Here is a 22,808-nt window from a genome sequence, read left to right as displayed (position 1 = left end):
GGCATTCACACAGCAAACGCAACACATGTTCATTATCTGCGTTTGGGGCTGGAGAGGCATAAATTACCACTGGACCTAAGGCTCCGAACATGAGAAGAGAGTTGTGCAGCCATTCCCCCATCTGCACTGCCCAGCGCGTTCCGCAGGCTCTGCCCTGCCTTGAGTTGCCTCACCGCAGCCAAATCTCAAGGTGACAAAGTCTTGGGCAACAGTTCCCCACTTGGCATCTGAAAGACAAGCGACACGTCTAGGACCAAACCCGCACGCTGCGGGTTTTGGGCTCCAGGCTGGGAGAGAGAGCCGAGCCTGAGATGCCCGCAAGGAGGGATCCACTCCCCTGCAGAGCGCTGATGCTGTCAAGGGCGGCTGGACGGACCCGAGCAAAGGAAACCATTTGCAGGGCACGAAAAGAAGGAATTTTATTGGTTTGGGAGAACTTATCTCCGCAAACGTTATCTATTAACTATTTACACAGACGCCGGTATCAGCGGTGAGAGATGTTATCTGCACTTCCTTTTGGTCGCTTCCCTCTCATGCCAACCTCGCCTCCGCCTGGTCAGGGCTGAGCCTTTCCAGCAGAGCCTCCCTCAGGATTCAGCCTCAGCAAGGGTCCTGGAAGACAACCCAGCACAGGAGGCAGGGACACGGTGCCTCCTCGGACAGCAGCGTTCCCACCTACTCTCTAACCTCCCAAATATCCCCAGGCACACTTAGCAGGGGAGTCTGACAGACTCAGAACGAAGATGTTCACCATTTAACCCTAGCATGTCTCAGGAAGAAAGGACCCAGTGGCGTGTAAGCCGCGCACAGGTTGAAAATGCGCCGTCAGTGTTTCATGTAAATCCTTTGTAATAATCAGAGAACACATCAAGCAAGTAAAGATTTGCTTCTTTCTAGTTCTAGAGCTTTCTGTGCGCTTCAACCCACATTCCTCGATGAAAACCTTTACATACGCTTGAATCCCAACCTGCTTCCTTGTAGGGATAAGATCTTACTGCTTTTGAACGTCCCAAACATCGTTGTTATTATTGTTATCGTTACTATTATTTTGGATTTTTAATTTAAATTATTATTTATTTGGATTATTGGATGTCCTACACCCTTCACAAGCAACAGCGATGAGATTTCAGTCTCTTTTTTTCTCTGACAGTCCTTACACAGAAAGTGCATATTACAGAGACGCAGAACAAAATGAAAACAAAATATGACGGATATTAAACTCTGCATTTATGATGATATAACATGCATAGCATCTGCTACTACTGCCTGCACCCCTCAAGCCCGTTTTCCCAGATAATTTAACTTCGAAATCACAGACGGTGACCAATATTTTGCTGCACAGCACCAGATAAGGTCATGCTTGCTTTTCTCCTAATTCTCTTTTCAGAGTTTCTCAGGTCCTCTGGAGATTCAGAGGAAATTTTGCCCTGCAAAACAACCTCCAGAGATTTTAACCTCAAAAATTTTACCCTCGGTTATGAAATCTGCAGTTTTCTAGGCTCTGCAACCTGGAAGCCAGGACAAGAGGGTTAGTTTGGGCAGTTGCTAGTTCTCGCCACAGCTTCTTCTGTTTTCCTTTCACGCTCGAATTACCCTGGAAGCCCTGCCCAGGGGGCAGGTGCTTTCGGGAGATAAGGAGCAGTGTGAAAAGTTTGGGAACTGATCCCATTGTACAATAAACTTGACATCTAATCTGCCGCTTGGGTTTGTAACACACCCAGCAGAGTTAAACTAATCGGCCACCGCAGTCCCTGCAGCCCTCCCAGCACTTTCCCCCTCACATTCTACAACAGCCCCAATTCACTGGAGCTAAAGATGCTCCATCTACACGTTTTTCAGCTTTACACATGCAGGCATTCACTCAGCCCTGGGCAATAAACTCAGACGACAGTGGCATTGGCATGGAGGGTTCCCTTCCCAGCTGGATTCCTGCACAAGGGACGATTTGGACACACACGATCTCCTCACTGAATTTTATCAATTTTTCAGGTGCCTTTGGGCATGTGCAGGACTTCAAAATGTGGAGACTTCAAAAAAGGTTTTTGGGCTTTAGTTTTAGTTTACAGGAATAGTACCTGAATTTGACTTCTGTACCAATGTATATTCCTAAATCTGCTTCCTGACCTAGCCCTTAGTGACTGAGTGGCAGAGATTAAAATAACTGCCCTTGATAATTCTCTAAATTCCTAAATTAAAAGCACTCCTCTGAGATATATAAATGGTTTGCCTGTTTCACACAGACCAGAAAATTAGGACCAAAGTCCAAGCAAAAATGACATATCAAAACACCAGCTGAAACAGAAGGTTCCAGCTGTTTCAAATGCCACTAAACCACAATGATTATTGCTAACATAAATAAAACAAAAATCTTAATCCACTTTTATCGAGGAGTTACTAACCATATTTCTCTGTTCTTCCAGCAGTTTTATGAGAGTGTATGTTCATAAGCAAGGAGAAGGATGGCATATTGGGGACCACTTTCTCTTGTACTGCTAGAAAACCTCAAACAGCTCCAAATGCATCTAACAAACAACTGAACTCGGTCAATTCACATGGAGTAGGAAAAAAAGCTGTCAAGGCAACGTCTAAATTATGTCCTTGCTAAGTAGCTTGACTTGTGATGGGGATTTTATTGGACAATGTCACTTCCTCGTGACCACCACAAATGATAACAGTTGCAAGAGCTTTACAGTTGCTAAACCAAAGGAATGGCTGGAATTTTGGAAAAATCTTCACAGCCTCAGCCCAGGCTGACATTTTGTACTTTAAAAGCTATCTTTAAGCAACTAAATAGGTGAGAGAGCACTCCAGAAGCTGGCAAGACAAAGGAACAAAATATCAAAGCCTGCAAATGCCAAGCTGCTGCACTTTTGCTACACTCCATGGTTGTGGTGAAGGGTTTGGGTTGTTTCATTTGCAGACTCGTGGCTCCCTTCATTCCAGTAACAAAAATGCCAATAGCATTTCTAAATTAAACCCAGCATCTTGTCCCTTCTATTTAGGGCAGCTTTTTCTCTGGCCCACCACATCTCCAAGCACAATGCCACTTCTCTCATACCATCTGTGTAAACTTCCCTCTGCTGCTTCCAAAAGTGCCTTTTTTCCACTGCTGGGATCCTTCACTCAAGGAGAAAATGTTCAAGATGAGTTCAGTGAGTGATTTTTTTCTTTTTTTGCTAGCTGAGTTAAACTGATCACAAAAAGTTCCCCTTTCCTTTTTTTGTCTCAATTCCCACCACCATGATACTCTCCAAAATGGTCTCTGAGAACCCTAATTCTGGTTCTTTACAATTGTGGATGGGGGAGGAAGAGCACCGAAGTTTGATGCTGTTTGAAGCATTATTGCAATTCCTCATCATTCCAAAGGACTAATGGCTAAAGGAAGATACTTTTGAGGACACCAAGGAGAATGTCTGCAGCAGGACATGGCACAGGGAGACCTGAGCTTTCTGGAAGTTAATTCACTTTCACTGAAAGAGCCATAGGGCAGGACTGTTCCCCTCCAGCAATGGGCTGCCTGGATAAAAATGTCCTTCTTTGGGGGATCCAGTGTTGCATCTCTCCGTGGCAGTTAAAGTGCTTTGAATCCCAGTGATTTTCACCAGGACTTGTGCTTCTACACCTTTTAGGAGATTTTGATCTCCTGCCTCTAGTTGTTTATCCTGGCGTTTCTCTGCAAAGTTTGCACGACTCCAGTAGCCACCGGGAGCTGCTGGGAACTGGCATGGGGATAAGTTAACAGGGCACAAAGGGTTGACAATGCACGAATTACATTTTTTGCTGGACTTGCAGAGGGACTTAAAATGACAGATTTCTGCTGGAGAAGTGAGGATGACAGTGCATGAACATCTGGGTGAACAGCTGGAACACACTGTCTCTCTCCCCCCCTCTGTAAAATACAATCCCTTGTCCTCAGTTGAAAATTGTAATTCCCGGTTTTCCCGCTACAATCGGCCTACATGTTTATGTTTGAATGACAAGGTAGCTTAGAGAAAAAAAGAAAAATCTCCATATAATTGTTCTGCAAACAGTATTGTTCTTTCATATGAACACAACGACGGAGTTGTGTTCACAAACTCCCTGTTACCAATATAAATAATTACAAAACCATAAAAGAGAAATAAATGTACACAATAACCAAAAGTCTAAACCCACCACTACTAAACAGCACTTCATAACTGCAGCTCTGAATTATTACTGCCTCACCAGCACAGCCACAATATCTGCCTTCATAAAATCCTCCACTTTACAAATTAAATGGATTGGATAATTAAGAAAGCCTATGTTTAGTCCACAAAGTGAAACCACCATCACTGTAATACGACAATGAACCCACATTTTTAAAAACGGTCACATTTTCATTCCCTGGAGCGGGAATGCATGATCCATAGCTCCTTGCTCCCTGTCTATCCCTGGGAGCTGTGTGTGCACATGAACACGCCCCGTCACTCAGCAGTGCTGCGGGTGCCTGGGGATTGCCAGGAGCTGCCCTTTCCTTGCTGCTCCCATCGCTGGAGCCGGAGACAGATCCCTGCCTCTGTGTTTTCTTACCCTGTGCCAGGAGATACCTGTTATTACTCCCAAAAGATGCTGGCTGTGGAGCACTGCCTGATTACCTTAGCCCTATGAATAGGACAAAACCACACCTATGGAGATGATGTAGGAGAAGGTCTGTGTTTCCCTCTGAGCAGCATCTCCAGGCCAGCTGCTGACACTTTGCTGGTTGCCTTTCACTTGGAACATTTCAGCGTTTGCCAACAGGATTTTTTTCACCCTCTCTGCAGATGGCCAGGTGTTATCATCACTCCACCCACATGCCAGAGTCTGCGCACAGTCCTGCTCCTGGCAAAATTCAATCTTTGCTCATTTCTTGACCCGTGCTCATCTTTGCATTGCTTTTTAATTAATCCACGGTTAGCTGAAGCTCCTGCCATAAATCAATGATTTCCTTTCAATTCTTGTTAAAGATTTTTCATTTCCCGAAATTTGCAGCACGGAGCTGTTAACAGCACACTTTTCTCTCATTATCAAATCAGCGAGGAACGGGGTCAATAAAGCAAAAAAACATAAACCCAGCACCGAGGACCTTCAGGCTTAAAGACATTTCTATCTGTCCCAGACACGCTGCAGATGAAAACATGGTCTCTTGCCACCTTGGAAGCTACAGGCCAGATCTTCTCTGGGTGTAAAGCATCAGGTTTTGGGACACACACATCATCTCCTGATTTACACCACCTGAGCATTTGGCGATTACTCTGTCTACTCTCTAGCTGGGGGAAGAGCTGTCTGTGAAACTGCCCCTCAGACACGAATTACTGGAGTTTTCTAAATGCAAATTTTCATATCTGTTTATTTTGGCCAGCTGAATATGGAGTTCTGTGTGGAGTTCTTCAGGGGATGCTCGCATTGAGGATGTCTCCTTGTGCCACTGCTCAGCATCACATCTCTTGACACCTTTACTTAAGGAAGTTGTATCATCATGGGGTTCAGTTTTCATCATGGGGTTCAGTTTCCAAGTCACTGGCAAATGGAAAAGAGCCTTAAAAATCACCAGACTTCCTAATTGTGTTTGCTTTAAAAAGACAAGATGAACAAATCACACAAAAGAGAGTGGTGAACACAGCTACCTGTTTTCTTAAAGGGCATGAGAGGCAAGTCACTATTTAGTTCAGTGAGGGAAAATGCAAATTATAACACATTTTAAGGTAGTTTTTCAGGGTCACCATGTGCTCAGCACGGTCTGTGAGCTGCACACACCAGACCTCAGCCCACTTACAGCATCCTCTGTGGCTCAAGCCCATGCTCACCAGGCATGTGAATCAAATTAAACTTTTAACTTCTTTTCTCCAGTTACCCTTCTGTGAATTTGGGTCTAAATTTTCAGAAAATTGCACGCACTGTTCCTACGATTATGCATGTAATCAATTAGTTATTTATGTGCACAACTACTGTGACCAGGTATGCAAATCTCCAAGCAGCTCTTGCCATTTTCCGATAACTTAGCCCTTTGTCGTTTATCCATCCACTTTTGTTCGAAGCACCAAGTTCATGGAAATTTAACTCATTTGAAACATATGTGTAGATCCATACGAAGTGCCCAAAAGCATCACAAAGAGAAAGGATAACCTTGTTGTTAAGGCAAGAGAGCGCGAAATCTGGTTTCCATTCTGAGTTCTGCCACACATTTCCTGTGTAACCTTGGGCAAGTCATGAACTGTAACCCAGCTCAGTGGAGCTGACCTACATGCAAAAGCAGACTGAGCCATCCCTTACTCAGAGAGGTTATTGAGGCGTTCTGTGTTTTAGTGCAGAGGGAAAATACCAAAATAAGTTAAGTGGGAGGTGCTAAAGGATTATAAGGTATCAGTAATGGCAGAGCAGCAGTGAGAGATGATCTGTACTCGGTGGAAAAACCAGCAAGTGAAGGGGCAAACTGAGAACTGAGCAAAGAAAACAGCAAATTCAAGCAGGGAGATGAAAGAGAACCAAATGGTAACAGTGAGAATGAGCAGGCATGTGAGTAATTAACCTTTATACAGCAATTTTTACTGTCCTGCTTGGTCTTGTCCTTTCACAAAGGGCCACAGTGTCAGGAGATATTTGAGAAGAACTGAGCTGGTTAATACAGCACTGGCCACCTCACAGGCCGTCTGATTGGCATGAATTATTCTTCATTAATCAGGGTAATCCTGACAGGGTTATTAATGCCAGGTATCGGCCGAAAGCCGGTGGAGGACATTGTGTTATTGAAGCAATTACTAGAGCTGTGTTCAGCTGGAGGGAAACATGCACTCTTTGTTTCCTTACACACCGGGACAGAACTGCAGTCAGTCCTGTGGCTGCCATGGCTTCCTCCCTTTTGGATGAGACACAATTAGATTTGCACGTTACTTCACTGAACGTTTGGGGTACGGCCTTGTGGGAGCCCTGCAAATCATAACATATATTCTGAGAGAATACATCTCCTGTAAAAAATTACCTAATTTTGTAGCTGACCTAGATATGGCACTCACACTGACGTCATTAGGAGTCTAGAGCAGACTGATTGCAGTATCTGGCCCAAATTTATGACTTAATACAGCAAAATGTTCAGTATCCTCAGATCCAACTGGGATAAGATGTTACAACTTGGGGCTCCGTGTAGCAAATTTCTGCTTTGATTAACAAAAAAATCTTTCCTGGTGAGAAATGAAACCAAGATTTTGGAATATATCAAAGATTGTATCTCTTTACCTCTAAAAAACAATTTCGCGAGTCTTCATTTCACGCATGATATGCTTTGGAAGAATTTGGAAACAAGAAAAATGAATATTGAATGAACAAAGAAAATCCTGGCACAATAATTTTAAGGATTTCTGAGCTTCTGGCGAACGCTTGACAATATTCCTTGACACAAACCTCTAAAGGAATTGTAATCCTGCCAGTCTGGGGGCAGTGGAGCCTCCCACTTCATCCCACCCATCTTCAGCCCTGCTCTGTTCCTTCAACCCAGCATCCTGCGTGGAAAAACCACAGTGATTGCCATTACCTGCATGGAAGTGAGAAGGCTGCAAGGGATGGGTGTGAGTGCATCAGCCTCCTGAGTCCCCTGGAATTAATCCCTGTTTGAGTTGGAGCGTATCTTTCGGAAAAAGATACCATCTTGATTTAAAATGTTCCGGTGAGGGAAAATGTGCTATAAATGTTGGGAAATTATTTTAATGGCTAATTAAACTCAATTAAAAACCTATGATGATCAGAAAGGAGCTTCACAGGGGTCCTTATCAGCTACACAGAAGGAGCCCAGATTTATTTGTTTTTTACAGGGGAATTGCACCTGTGTGACGTCACTTATTTTTTTAAATCCATGACTGAAATACAAAAACACACTGCAAAACCCTGGCCAGCAGAATGATTACAAGAGTTACCATCCCCTTCCAGATCTTGTGAGCTGTCTAAACATAATCTGAAAAATGGAGATAATGGGCATGTGCTGTGGGAGCAGTTCCACCCCATTTCAGCTGGTCTTCATTCCTCTATCTGAGCTGAAGTCACTGGAAAAAAACCAGGCACTTCCACAACACAATTCATCGGATCCTGGTGATGCTCCTACCTGGTGTTTGGAGGCATGAATCACATTTGCAGTAAGTGTGGCAGTTCAGAAGATTCGGGCCGCGGCCCTCGCGCTGAGTGACCAGGAAAAGGCCGGATGGAGCAGCTCTACCTGATGGAAAAAGCTCTGCAAGGCCCAGGGCAGAGCACCTGGGGACAGAGTCTGACACCAGTGCCTGCCTGTGAGGGATCTACTTGGGTTTCAACCCTTTTCTAGGTGCTGCCTTCAGAGCAAGGGTTCAGTTGTTGGTGTTGCTGTCCAGCCTGAATCCCTGGTTGAGCCCCCAGACCAGGTTGGCTTGGCCCAACCATACGTTCATAGGCACTCATTTCTCTGTCTTCAGACAAATTATCTTGTCCAGCACGGCAGAAATACCTCCTTTCCTCCCTGTCTGGGTTTTTGTAACCCCATAGGTTTTGTGAGCAGTCACCACTTTAGAATTTGATCCCGAGGGGAATTCCTTCCAGCACAAATGGAGTTAACTCCGGGAATAACGTTCCTTAAACTGTAAGTTCCTTAAAGGAGAGCTCCATCTTTCATTTTCTCTCAGTGTTGTGCTCACCTGCGGGCCCAAGAGAGTTAGCAACCACAATGCAGAGTTACACAGGTGGAAATTTAAAACAAGAGGTCAGATGGGAACCTCAGCTTTCATCCATGGCTGGGGTCATCACTGGAATGCAAAGAGATCATTTCGTTTATAGAAGGCTCAGTAATTGTAGGAGGAATATTGTCTACCCCCTTCTCCACTCTCCAAAGAAATTACCTAATAGTTTCCAATTGAGATGGCTTTTAAAAGAATTTGGGTTTGATTCAGCCGCCATCTCAGAAGAAGGGAAAGTACTTTACTCCTCCATTGTAATTTCCATTAGTTGCCTAATGCTGGTTGAAATTCACACCATTCCTCAACCCAACATATGCTTCTTAAATTTTCACTTTCTTTGATCATGGAACCAACAGAACACATAGGTGAAAGTAATAATCTGCTGTACCTCTAACCCAAGATCCAAAAAGTTCCTTGATAAACTGGGTTTAATTTCCAGGCAGGGAAGATGAGGCAGAAGGAGCTCTAGGGCTTTGTCTGGGATCACACAACAAGCCGGCAACTGGCCTGGGAATAAAATCCAGGTGTGCTGTGTAACTTCCACGTGCCATCCTCTAACCAGCACTACCACCCCAAATCCTTCTCTCCACACCTATACCTGATTTTAGCAGTGTTGGGAAAGTGCAATTTTTGTGCAAGGTTCCGAAGAAGAGCAAGTTGTCTCACCTGAACCTGCTGAATATTAAAATGCTGCTTTATTTTGCTTTTATGGATAAGAAAATGTCTATTCCACCTGTCAGTTCCTGCCACAGAAATGATTGCTCTGACAAACCTCAGTGCTCACGTCCACTGTCGAAAGATCTGGTCACTGAAGAGATGAAAAATGTGGTTTAGAATGGAAAAAACATTCAGCTATTATGACAAATAGAATCGAGGTAGACTCTCTTCCCGAGTCCTCTGATGAGGCTTTTAAAATGTTATTTGTTAACTAAGGAGTGTCTTGTTGGTGTACACATTCAAAAGCAGTGCTTAGGTCTGACCTGAGGAGGAAGGGGCTTTCAGGAGGGCAAGGCCCAGCTACAAAGAAGTGATAATGGAGACGCCTCTGAGGAAAGGGATGCCTGCAGAAGCCACAGAGATTCCTCCTTTTGTCTCCAGACAGATGACAAGGACCAGGATTCTTTCACACACAGAAAGAAACAATTGCCGGGTGCTTGAAGGAAATTTGGTTGAGCCCCAGATACTGTAAACTACGAATCTTTTATTCATACAGAAGAAAAATATGATGGTTGAAAGTCCCACATACATCAATATCAAGTTGCTTGGGCTTTTTCCAAATAATTAGGCAAAAGCTTTCTCTGGTTCCTCCCACAAAATGCCTTGGGAACTTGCTGCAGATCCCAACTGCCAAGGAGTTGCCCTTTTTGTTCGGTCTAAAATACGTCTATATTTTTCTCCTCCCCAATTAGATAATCTTTATTTTTCATTCACCTCAGGCCTAGCTGCATCACTTTGACCTCTCTGTGAGGCCTGGGTAAATCCTGGAGATGCTGGGCCACAATTCTTAAGAAGGAAACTTCAAGTTCTTTCCGCTTCAGTTGCCCTTCACATGTCTGAGGCAGTTAACGCTGCTGCCCCATAGTCTGCGTGGCAGGAGCTGTGTGCTGGCTGTGGCACCCATTGTCTGCATTTTTCCTCTCGTTAGTCTCCTTGACCTTTCATTGTCTTACTCCTGCAGTGTCAGGTCAGACTTAGTGTAGGTCTCCCTTCACTAAGGACCCCTTTCCTTTCGTGGATCACTAAGCAGGACAATTGCTCTATCCATCTTTTCAGGGTCTATTGTCGAGCCCCCCCTGAGCTGAGAAAGGTTTGATTCACTGGGAAACCATTTTGGTCAAAGGGAAACCTGACTATGTGTCCTTTTAGGAACTCTGTCTTAATCACTGACTTTTTTATCTGGGATATGAAGAGGATTCAGGAGATCAAAAGGTTTGGGAGTACATGGGTTTGACCACATTTTTCCTGGAAATAATGGGAAACCTCCACTGAAAAATGAGCTCCGTTACAATGGGCAAACAAGAAGGAAAGCCACATAGTGTTCCCAGAGCATTCTGAATCGTCAGACCTTCAATAGCTTCCATAGAGAAGGGAAAAAGTAAACAGAAAATGTAAATGGAATGTAATAATTAATGGACCTAAAGAAGCAGACTCATTTGATTTGCGCATAATCGCTGCCTTTAAAAAAGAGATAAGTCAAAAGGGATCGACAGAGCAGATGGAGAAGGCTGAGGACTGGAGGTTCAGTCTGGCTGGGTGTGCAGCGGGTGTGCGTGGGGTTGCTCAGGATTAGCAGCTTGTCTCACCTCCACGAGTGGTTACACATCCAACAGCCCCACGAACTTCCCAGGAAAAGTCACAGAGATCCTGCTGGAACATCACGGTGGAACCGTGCTGGGTTTGAAGGCACCAGGCCTTCAGCCGCAGTCCTGCTGATGCCTTGAAGATTTCCTCCTGCATGGAAACCCTGACCATTGTTAGCAATTATAAGGCCAAATTATATAAGACAATCATGAAACTGCTACACTTCCAAGGAAGTTCACCAGCAGCAACCATTCCCATGCAAGCAGTCCTTGCAACAGAGATGTGTGCACCTCTTTATTTTCCAAATATCAAATTGATTATTTCAAGGACTTACTGAAAAACAGGAAGAATGAAAAAGCCTGTTTTCCTGCAACAGAGCTGGAACCCCTTTACCTACTCGTGTGCCAAAGTGCTTTTATAAATGGACATTTCACTCTTCCTTCAGCCAGCCATCACCTCTGCACAGAGTCAGATCAAGCCTCTTCAACATTCAAAGCTGAAAGCTGCAGCGTAAGATAAAAGAGAGGAAAGGGACTGGTCTTGGGAAGGGAGGAACTCGGACAGAAAGTCTTGGAAAGCTGGACTCCTATTCCTGCTATCAAAAAGATGAAAGAAAAAATGTAAGCAGAAGCCAGTGACTCAACTTTTCCCTTTGACCCAGGCAAAGTCAACAGGGAGCCAGGTTGTTTGCCTTTCTCCAGGGATCTACTTTTCCTAGCGATTATCTCAGCTTCTCCTTACATTTTTTCCCCCCAAACTTTTAGCAGGAGTAATTTAGGACTTTGCTTTTAAAAGTACCCCAATTTAAGCTGAAGTTTGTATTTAAACTTCAGTGCATGCTGAGACCTTTACCTGAATAAGAGAAAACAAGTCAGTTGGATACAGTGAGCACCTCTGCACTGGCTTTTGGATGAGGAGCTACTGCTGCACCCAAACAAGGAGAAGAAACAGATTAAACATTTCTTCTCCAATTAAAAAAAAAAAAAAAAAAACAGGAGAGGAAAGAAATCCTTTTAGAAAGACAGAAAAGTCAAACTAAAAGAAAAATATTTTTGCCATGAAGAATAAAAATAAAAAGTGACAATATCTACATCTGTGGTATTTCAGGTGTACATAAGTGTAGAATCGAATGAGATGTGAACTGTTCCTGTCTTCTACAGTGAAATTGCTGAACATGGCATTTCTTGAATGAAACACAAACATAATTCTTGCAATATTTACATTAAGTATGATGAGGAGAATTATTTTTTTCTTTACTGGCACATATTGCCACTGAAGGAATGATAATATTTACAGTAACTTTAGTGCCACCTTAATTTGCTGCTGCCATTTGATTTCCCAGTGTCAAATGACCACTTCAGGTCAGCAATGTCACTTTCTGCCAACATTACCAAATAGAAGTGTCCAGGATATTAAATATGCTTGCATTCACATATGAGAGGAAGGGGAAGAGTGATACAAGCATTTCCTGCACTGTAGAAACACCAGAATATCGTTACAGTTGAGCTGTGACTGGCTCACTGACAAAGTTCTGCTCCACAAATGTCTTTAGTCCTGATCCTTAGTGACACTAAATACTGATTTTCTATTAAAGATGTCACAAATATAAGAGAGAAGGGAAGTGATCAGTGAAGGAAACCACAAGTATTCCTGATGATCTGGTGGAACCAGTGTAGCTGCAGCTCCGAGTTCCCAGATTCAGAGAGCAATACTGTGGAGTATATTCCAGCCATACCAGGGAAGCCCTTGGCAAAATGGAAGTGCATGGTTAAGATTGTTTGGAAAACTGTTGAGTTTTATGCACACATTAAGCGTGATGAAGAGAGCTTTGCTGAACAGGTCTAAGGATCTAATGACTGCCTTGTGTATTTACAGAAGTTTGGTCCAAGAACATCCTGGAGGAAATACCTTTAAGTGGGAACGAAGAATTGTTCTCCATTTCTCTGGTGGCTGCACCCATGGAAGCTGTGAGATGTCCCAGGTATCCTCACAGCTCGGTCTTTCTTGATGAGCTAACTTGGGTAAAATTTGTTACGGGCCCCAGGAGAAATTAATTTCCCCTAATTAGACTGAGAACGTAACTTTGCACAGCTAATTTGGAAAGTTTCATACTGCCTTCTCTGCCAGAGGATTGGTGGAGGCAGGACCTCCAACAAAGTCATGGCAAAAGGAGGAAGGTCACCTTTTCCATTCACGTGGCTGGATCAGGAAGAGGATGATTTAGTCTCCCCATCCCAAACTCCTACTGAAATGAACAACCCTATTCCTCACAAAGGACTGCTGCACGTCCAATACGGTCACTTGCATAGCTGAAGACATAAGGTTTGTAATATGATTGAGCTAATTGCTTCCAGAGGGAAAGAAACAGAAAGAAGCTATAAAAAGGTATCCAATATTTGAAAACAATTATGTCTAAAGCAGAGCTTTAAATGTCAGGTGGAACATAAGTTATTAACTGTTCTTCTTGTCATCATGTGCATTTTCTGTCTTTTGTTAAATCTTTGCTCCACTATTGGTTCATGCTAATGGCTCCAATAGTAAAATTCACCACAGACAGGTGGGCTAAGTGAGTGTGCATTCTGACTAATTAGTTTCAATCAGCGACTACTAGTGATCTTTGATTCAACCTTGCAATTTTCTAATCTTGAGACCCTGAGTAAGTGCAAGTTGTATTAACTCCTCTTTTGTAACAGCAGGGCCAGTAGCTGGTTAAAGTCACAGGAAAGATCCCCATTAACTTCAGCAGTCTGTGAATCAAGCTCTTGATATATATAGAAAGCCCCTGAAAACAGAGTTTTGTTTTTTAATGTATTGTCTCATTTGTTGAATAGCATGGCTTGCTGCCCAGTGTTATGGCAGTTCACAATGACTATTCTTCCCACCCATTCTCCTTCTCCTCCTTCCATTAATCAGTGATGGGTCAAATTCAAATGTTTTGGAAGTTCCGTCTGGTTTTGATGTGACGGTACATAAAAATATCTACAAAGTGGTTATTAGGGTGCTTGGTGTGGCTGCATTTGTCCTGGGGAAACCTCCCCCTCCTCTCTGAGGGCAGCAGCACATTTTGTGGGAAGGCTCGCAGCTCTACAAGGTCTTCTTTGAGGCGGGCTCCACTCCCTCTGCCCCAGTGGTACATCCATCATTTTTGGTTTTCCTTTCCAAAATGCTTTTCACAAAAGTCACTTCCTTGTTTCACATTACTCCATGCTTTGTGAATTCAGGCTGAGACATGCTGTGAACCAGATCCATATCTGGTGTAAATCAGCATCATCCTGCTGCTGCAAAATTCTGTACCCATGGAGGATGTTGGCCATGAACTTTTTGCCCAAAAGGGGCAGCTTTGGTGGAGTGAAAAAGGGTTCATGTGTTTTGGGGAGAGATGTTGGCAGGAACAGCAAATGGCAAATCTCACCTAAACAAGAAGGTGTTGAACTTCACAGATTTTGACATCTCTGTTCTGCCTAGTGAGATGATTTTTTTTTTCCTCTGGCAACCCTCATGTTGCCCATTTCTAGGTACTAGAAATTGGTGCAGAGCAAAAAAGAAAAAAAAAAAAAAGGACCAGGCTGATGAGAGCTCAGTTAGTATCACAAAATAACCTTGTATAAAAAGATCTCTTGCACTCACATTTCCTTATATAACTCACCACCCCCAAGCACCTTTTTAAAAAGTTCCTCAAAGTTTATTCAAGGATGCATTTTGGGTTAGGTTTACAGTATTTGTCATTTGTTGGCCAAGAGTGACAGAAGGGATTTCAGTGTGCTGCTCTTACCATGCCTTTAATTTAGACTAAGTGATTATACATATTTGACTGTCAAATCGCTGCATGGCAGCTTTTGTGGCTGGGGGCTTGTTCTATCAAAGAATTCTGCCGAACCTCTTCCAAACCAGAACTCCCATGTGTATAATTATATTGTATTTTCATTATATAAACTTTACTTTTAAGACTGAAAACATATGAAATGATTATGGGAATGTGCGTTCTCCACGACACCGCCACGCACTTGTGGGAGGAGAGGTTTGTAACATAAACCAAATGTTGCCACTAATACTCAGGTACAAGGTGCATCCTTGTGACTCATGAAACTAAGGATGGCATAGAGGGATCTGAAAATACTGGCAATTGAACTTCAGATTGAAAGAAAACCCTTATTTTGCATTAAATAGCACCTGATACTCTCTGGAAGTAGATCTCAAGGATTTGTAGCCTGCAGCTGAGCAGTATTTGTAGAGCAAGTTCAGGTGCTTCCAAAATATCTTCCACACTGATCCTTCAAAAAATTGTATTCCTTCATTAATGTATTTGGTTGGGGCAAACACGTCTCTGTGAGAGACCTATTTTGTCCTGGGACAACTACTTCGGTGTTTTGCCCAAAAATTGTACATTTTTGGATTATGTCTTTAGTTTAATTTCATTGTCTTCTGTCACAACCCAACGAGGACCTAATTTCAGTTTGAACAGGTGCCACAGAGACCAACATTTTAAGAGATCTTCAACAGAACACTGTTTAAGGCAGGATCCAAAATGATATCCAGCAGCAAGGTCTGGCTGGGAGGGATAAACTGGGTAAGTTCTGAGTGAGTTGCCATCACCTTCACGTCCACAGTCCATATTCCTTCATATGGATTCATAGATTTTAGTTCATTAACAAGGCTGTTAAGCTTTGTCCTCTTGTCATAAACAAGGAACTGAGTCACCACGTAGATTAAACGACTTACCAACTACGAACTAAAGCATGTCCACATGATTCAGCACTTGAATTTCCACTCTCCTGCACCCTTATCCCACTGCCCTAAATGATAAACTGTCTTTTATTTCAAATACTTTCAGTAGTTTCTTTCGCTCTGCCTCAGTAACTTTTGCTTGACTAATAGCGATTCTTTAAAAAACAATCCTCAAGAGAAATCAAGACTCTAAATTTAGAGTGTGTCATGAAAGCAAGCCATTTCTTTTCTATCTATCTATCTATGTATTTATGGACATATAAACATATGTACACAGGGAGCAAGAGAGAGACACAGAGAGCAAAGCAAAGCACACATCCATCATCAGAGCAATCTGTGAGTCACCTAAGACAAATGCTGACTCTTTCAAGGCAATCCTATACAATAGATCAATAAACAACATCTTCAGTCTCTGGCTGGGAATTTAGACCCACTCATTTACAAGCCAAAAAATAGGTCAAAGAATAATGGTGATAACTTGCCTTATCATCAGGCAGGGTTGTGTGACAAGCACACTCACGTGGGCTCTGATTTTTCTGTCGGGGTGACAGCTCAGAAGTCATTGATGCCACGGTGCTGGGGACCTGAGTGGAAAAATCAGAGACAGGTTTTAAAAAAACACGCCTTATAATTATGTATAATTTATAAATTAAGACGTAACAAACTTTCAAAAGGACCGCAAATGCAGAACAATACCTGAGTTGAATGAACACAGGGCTTCTTAACCTCCAGAGAAGTCACCTGAAGAGAGTTTTGCAGCTCAGTGTGGCAAATTCCTGCACAGCATTCTCGAAGTCCTCAGCCTGAGCAACTTTGAGCTCAGCTGCTCTTGGACAGAGAGAGTTTGGAAGCTGGTGAATCACTGCCGAGCAGTAATGTATATTTTCATAATCTTCACTCTAAGGAATGTCCATTCAACATCCCAGCTATTGACCATTTGATAAGATGGAGTGCAGATGGAATGTGGTTTCCACATTTGGAAGCACACTGGGGTGAATCTGTTCCTGAAGTGTGTTTATGTTTGAGGGACCTCGCATGCAGGCTATCTCCTCAGCGGCATACTAAACTCTGCTCTCCAAAGACAAGACTGCAAGAGGCAGTGCAGAGGGGGAGGAGAGGGACCCAAAAGGATGGAAAAGCTGCAAAATGCATTTCTTCTGGAATGCTGGAACTGGATTTTCAAGATTTGAAGAGCTTTCCTCATTTGAAGGAAAAATAACAAACTCTGACAAGCTCACCACAAATGATTAAGTGTTGGGGGGGTCTGGAGTTGTAAAACAAGACACCATGTTTTCAGGTATCTCCACAATGAAGAGAATTTGACAGCATGTCCTGTGTTCAAACACTGAAATCTCTCACAATGTTTGCAGGTGATTTTTGCAATTTTCAAAGCTCTCCTAATTTTTCACACCATCTCCTTCCCTCTTTCCATACCTCCATGTGGATGCTGACATGTCCTGTCACTTAAAGTTTGTCTTCCACAGCCCGAGCAATCCTTTCTGCTGTAAGGGAGGGGTTTGCCAGCATTCTGTGGCATGGCATTTAGGCTTGGCTCCCATTGTGTGCATGTTTCCACTGAAGGCAATCAGTTCATATCAGGTATTCTGCAGACCCAGTACTGCGGTTTCTTATCATTTCTAGGGAGATTTGAGCTAGAAACTTAACCACTGGCTTGAAGATGACACAGAATTATCCCTGGATGTGCTCCCAAACTCATGTAAACAGCTTCCCCGCTCCCAAAATAACTCCCAAACTACCTTTGCCCCTCCTCACACTTCTGTACCCCTCTGCACTTCCTAATCTTGGCAGGAGCATTTCAGAAATAGCCATTACAATGGTGTTTCCACTCCGAAAGAGGAAACCCTGGGTGGGAGGAGCTATGAAAGGAGCAGAGGAAGCAGAGCTGTTTTCGTAGCATCGCAGGCTGCTCTTCTGCAGCGAATAGGTGGAAATGCATCTGGGGGTCACGAGGCAGCGGAGCCCCAGGGCTGCACGGCGCAAGGCCGGCAGGGAATGTGCCCAGCCCGGAGTGTGTGTGGCTCCCTGCATCACTCGGCACAGCTGACGCTGACAGGCAGCTCTAAACTGTTGAACAAACTGAATGAATCAAGGTCAGGCCAGAGTCAGCCCCCAGCGTCCCTGCCTCCCTCCCTGCAGGACTCACTGAGACATGAAAGGTGCTGGACGGCTCCTCAGCCCAGCCGGGGCTGCTCCGTCACATGTTCTGTCAGCAATCCAAGATGTGAGTTCTGAGCTCTTCCATGAAGCCAATCGCGATGTTTTCTGGCTCCGGCCCGCCGGAGCGCTTGGCTGGGGCTATGGGAATGCGATGTCAAGGCGATCCTGTCCATGGGTTGGGATTGCTTTCATGCGTCTCCACCTGCTGGCTGGCATTTCACTAATTGCAGCCCGCGGAGATGACAGCGGCTCTTGGGAAGGAGCGAGCTGACGTGGGAAGTGTCACTCAGTTTCACAAGAAGATGAGCAGGCAAGCGCCACAGGAGAGATCATTTTCTAATTCGATAACGGGCAACATCCTGCATCGCAGGTGACAGACAGGTAGAAGGCCACTGAGGTTTTTCACACCCCAAGCTTTTGAACTTCTGGAGCCTCACTTGAGAAGACAAGCAGTAAGAGAGATTTTTGGGGGGGGAAGGAATTCATAAAGTGTGGAACCGTCAGGGTTTTATTTCCCTACCAAAACCAGATGCTGAGAATGTTAACGTGCTTTCATTGACACAGCGAAGGAGGGAAATCGTTTATTAATATCTGGAAGCATGAGCATTCTGGGGCCCACAGCTTAGTTGCTGTGTGGTTAGGAAAGCAGTAACTTAGCAAATGCAGGCAGGCAGCTGTTTCGAATGGAAAGGAATAGAAATGATTAATGACTTCTATGCTTTAAAGAAATGAACCCACAGGATTTCTTTCTTCTACTGTGCTGTCCCACTTGGCCATTTCTGTCATGTGCCCTGGGACTTTCTTTGGAAGTTTTCAATGGTCTGTCGTGAACTACTCTTTAGAAACTTACTGGACCAGATCTGGAGCCAGACAGATGCCAGCTGTGGATGTGACCCATTTGTACATACATTTACAGACTCTGAGCACAGACTATCAACACTTGATATTCCATGAACTTTGTCCTGCAGCAGCAATAGTATATCTTGCTTTCAGACACTGCAGCGATGAGCGCAGTATTGACTCCTATTTAGAGCAGGATCAGTGTCACCTTTCCCCTCTTTTTTCCGGGCTATGTTGTACAATGGAACAGGCAAGGGGCACTCTCAGGAACCCAAACAATGCAAGGAATGAGCCTTTCCCTTGTCAGTCATGTCAGATATCAATATGGATTATTGAGATTTTACCAACTCCTGCACTTCCAGCAGTGGCTTGTTTTCATCCTCTCCAAACCACTCACTCTGTCATCTGCCTCACTCTGGTTCTTGGGTCTTCTTGGCGTGGCATCACAAGGCAGAAAAGGCTAAAAAGGGGATGAGGAAGAGAAAGAGGAATATGGAGAAAAGAAAAAGGAAGGGTATACAAAACGATAATATTTTCACCAAATTGCTCACAGTGAGTCATCCGGCCAATTTTATTATATTACTTATCAGGGGGACTAAGTTCTCCCCTGACTTGGCTTCATGGAATTACTTTGAATTTACCTCTGTCTGAAAAGGTACATACCTTGGCCCACTAAAGGCTCTGTTGCCGTATTTTTGATTGATTATGTGTTCAGAAATGTGAGTGTTTGCTCTTCCAAAGTATTATCCCCTTTCTAAAGGGATATGACTAAGCACTGAGAACAAGAGAGAGGCTACAGAAGTGGTAAAGGTGCCCATTGCATATCTGTATGATTAAACACACCCAAGCACATTCATTACACTCCTATCCAGGCAGCATTCCTGGCAGGTCAGTATATTCACTTTTTGTTAGCACCAGAGACACGACTAAATCAGCTGGCTATGTGAACTCAGACCCATCCAGGAGCTTAGAAGGAGTTTGAGTTCAGTGCATCCTGTATGTGTCTAATAACTTGGCTAAGCACAGGCAGGCAGCCGAAGGGAGTCCTCACAGATTGCTTTGAGACCCAGCAGGACTGGAAGATGGTATTGCCTTGTCTACGAGGACATCGCTCTCAAGTCGTCGTTTCAACACAGGAAGTGATCTGCAACCTGGGGACAATGTGCACAGTAATTGGACACAATTAGCCTGTTGTCTGATGATACAGCTGATTAAGAATTGGCCACATAAGGCTTTCTTACAAAGTTGTCAGAAAGGCTCAACTGATTATTTCAACTCAGCCTGTTTAAAATACCTGAATAAACCAATGCAAAACAAAAGCAACTTCTGCACGTTTGAGCTGCGGGCTTCCTTTACATCATTTCCATTCGGTGTAGGAATAAAGACCAGCTCAAGTGAATGGTGTTTCTCTCTCTACATCCATCTGGAGATCTCTGTCAGGTACCCAGGTGAATTAGCACTGCTGCCATTCAAAGCTCACAGCAAAAGGAGGAGCTTTACACATGTGGGTACCTCAAGTCCCACATGGAGGTATAAACAGCCCCATGCTTCAGTCTACTTTGCTGAAAGCAGAAGTTGCTCCAATAGCCTGAATCTTCTTTCACAGGCTATTTTTGACACTGATAGAACTCAGGCAGGAAGTGTGAGTGTGTGTATCTGTGCTGCTGAACACCACATGAGGGCCAGATCTGTTTTCTGAAGTTGATTCTTGCTCCTGGTTTTGTTCCGTTGTTTTTTTGTTGTTGGTTTTGGGTTGTTTTTTTTTCTTTTTTTTGAACTGCAAAATACTTCCTGAAAACTTGTCCCTGGTAATCCTAGAGGGTTTAATAACAAGTGTTGAGGTCTTATTCCTACCTGGATCATCTAGCTGATGTGCATATGGATAAATTTCTCTCTTGTTTTCCTGGCCCCTTCTATCTTTCAGTATTTAGTCTGTGCTCTCAGTGGACATTGCCTCAGCTAACATAATATTTCACTGCCATACTAAAAATTCTTTAAAAATAGTGCTCAGTTGAACATCCTTCCGTAGTACAGCATTTCTGCCATCCGTGAAAAAGCGTATTCAAAAAAGGGCTGTGAATTTCATTATTATTGTTATTATTATTTTATGTTTTTCCCCAAAGCATGTTGATGCTGAGCAGAATGTCAGGCAGGTGAAAGAGTCACGTGCACCATTTGCAAACAGGCCCTACATCAGGGCATGTCCTCAGGCCTCAGAGTTTAGTGCTTCTGCTTTGGTGAGAAAATAATTGCCTGCAAGTTCTCTGCCAGTCTCTAAGTATAAAAAGGTGGGTGGTTGGCTCTTGGTGTTAAAGGTGGGTGGCAGTGAAACCCCACAGGGGGCTTGAGTGGTCCCAGGCCTTTCCCAGGTTGGTGGCACCTCATCCTAGCACAGGTCTTTGTCCCTCTTCTCTCTCTCTTGCAAGCTGAGGCTTGTGAGCACCAGGGGAGAAGCAAGCTTTAGCCTAGCAGCTCAAATACCGAAGTAACTTACTTCCCTGGCTGGAACAAGGAGGAACTGTGGAAGGAATTGCAGCCCTCTGAGTCATACTTCCTCCTTGGAGTTTCTCTTGGAGTGGTACAGCTCTGCACCATGCCTTAGGTTGACACTAGAATCAAGCTTGTCCATCACGGAGTGATAGAAAGAGAAAAGGAAAGACAGTGAGGCACTGGATTATCGTACCTCAAATCTCCCAATTGCAGCTCTAAATATAGCCAAACATGTAAAAATCTGTTTCTGGAAACAGTACAACTATTTAGCTCCCAACCCTTCGAACAGCATGCATGAAAAATTTAAATAAAAATTAAAAAACCCGAACCCCAAAACCAAAACCCCAAAAAGCCCCAACCAGTTCTCTCCCAGCTGAGATCCTGTGTATGGAACCATGTTAAGCACATTCTGATCTCCAGCCAGCAAGTGAAAAATTCCCAAATGCCACACCTATCCAGGGTGTGACTAGAGACTATCAACTAGTTTATATTTGCACTTTGATATACAGCACATGCTTAACATCCTATGGTGTATCCTTGGAAAAAAAATAGCAACAAGTTTCAACACAGAAATTGTGTTAGATTAGGAGGCCAGAATAAATAAGAGCCAATGAGTTGTAGAATGACTTGAGGTAGCGTATAAGATCTCATCTTCAAAAATAACACGAGGGCAGTACATGGCAGCTGAAACACATAATGAAAAAAACATTCCAAACTCCTCATTTGAGAACAGATTACAAATAAAATAGGCTCGGGCATGCCAAGTGTAAAATCTTTGATATGGAAATGCAGTAATGGTTAAATGAAATGGGCTGAAAATCTATTTATCAACAGTGTGTAATGCCTACTTGGATCATCCCATGAGAAAAGCAAATAAGGAGTAGTAGGAGAATACACAGACACTGTTAAAAAGTTTACATACCTCCTGCTTTCAAACCTCACGACACAACCCTTCACCTGGACTGGAGATTTTGAGAAGTTACAAAGTTGGTATGAAAATACACCTCAAAGGATTCAGGAAATAAGCCCCGAGACCCAGATTTTTGGGAGTCACCCGCTATGTTCAGCGTATTTACAAGGAGCCGGTCTCTGGACAATGAAAAGGAGCCCTCACGGCATCAGGCCCCCCTCAAGCATCATTCCCAAAAGGCTCAACCCAGCCCAGGGGGCTCCACAAGGTTCTCATTGATGGAAACGCCGCTGTGAGAAAGACCAGCGGCCCGTGCTCCGAGTGACACCGCCCGACTTCAATGGGCTCCGCGCATCCCAGCCCACACGGAATCCGTCCCCTTCCTGCTACCTCGGGATCCCGTCCCTTTGTGTCCACACTGGCCCTCTATTCCGTTGTTGCCAATGGGCATGTAAGTCATTACTGCGCCCGACATGTGAATCACAAATGCGAGTGCCATGGAAATTAAACTCCCTGACCTGCTCGCATTTTTCTCTTTGATGTCAGCCTGAATAGGCATTTTTGACTGGAACATAGTTTTAATTTTGAGAGCTGGCAAGGCAACCACAAACCTTTTCTGCAAGGAAGAATTCTTTGTTGTTCTTCCCGAATTGCTTTCCTAAAGAAAGAGT

The 22,808-nt window shown here is 43.8% G+C and overlaps 1 long non-coding RNA gene across 1 annotated transcript; it reads right to left on the bottom strand.

The window, feature by feature from the left end:
• Positions 1–12,013: 12,013 nt before the first annotated feature.
• Positions 12,014–22,792, bottom strand: LOC108446437. Its single transcript, XR_001861609.1, has 3 exons — positions 21,232–22,792; positions 16,416–19,888; positions 12,014–16,303 (listed from the first exon to the last, which is right to left on the bottom strand). It is a non-coding gene; the product is annotated as an uncharacterized LOC108446437 (long non-coding RNA).
• Positions 22,793–22,808: the final 16 nt, after the last annotated feature.

The sequence above is a fragment of the Corvus brachyrhynchos genome, unplaced genomic scaffold (genome assembly GCF_000691975.1).
Source record: "Corvus brachyrhynchos isolate BGI_N302 unplaced genomic scaffold, ASM69197v1 scaffold315, whole genome shotgun sequence".
In the NCBI taxonomy this organism is placed as follows: Eukaryota; Metazoa; Chordata; class Aves; order Passeriformes; family Corvidae; genus Corvus; species Corvus brachyrhynchos.
This window is presented reverse-complemented; position numbering and strand designations above follow the sequence as displayed.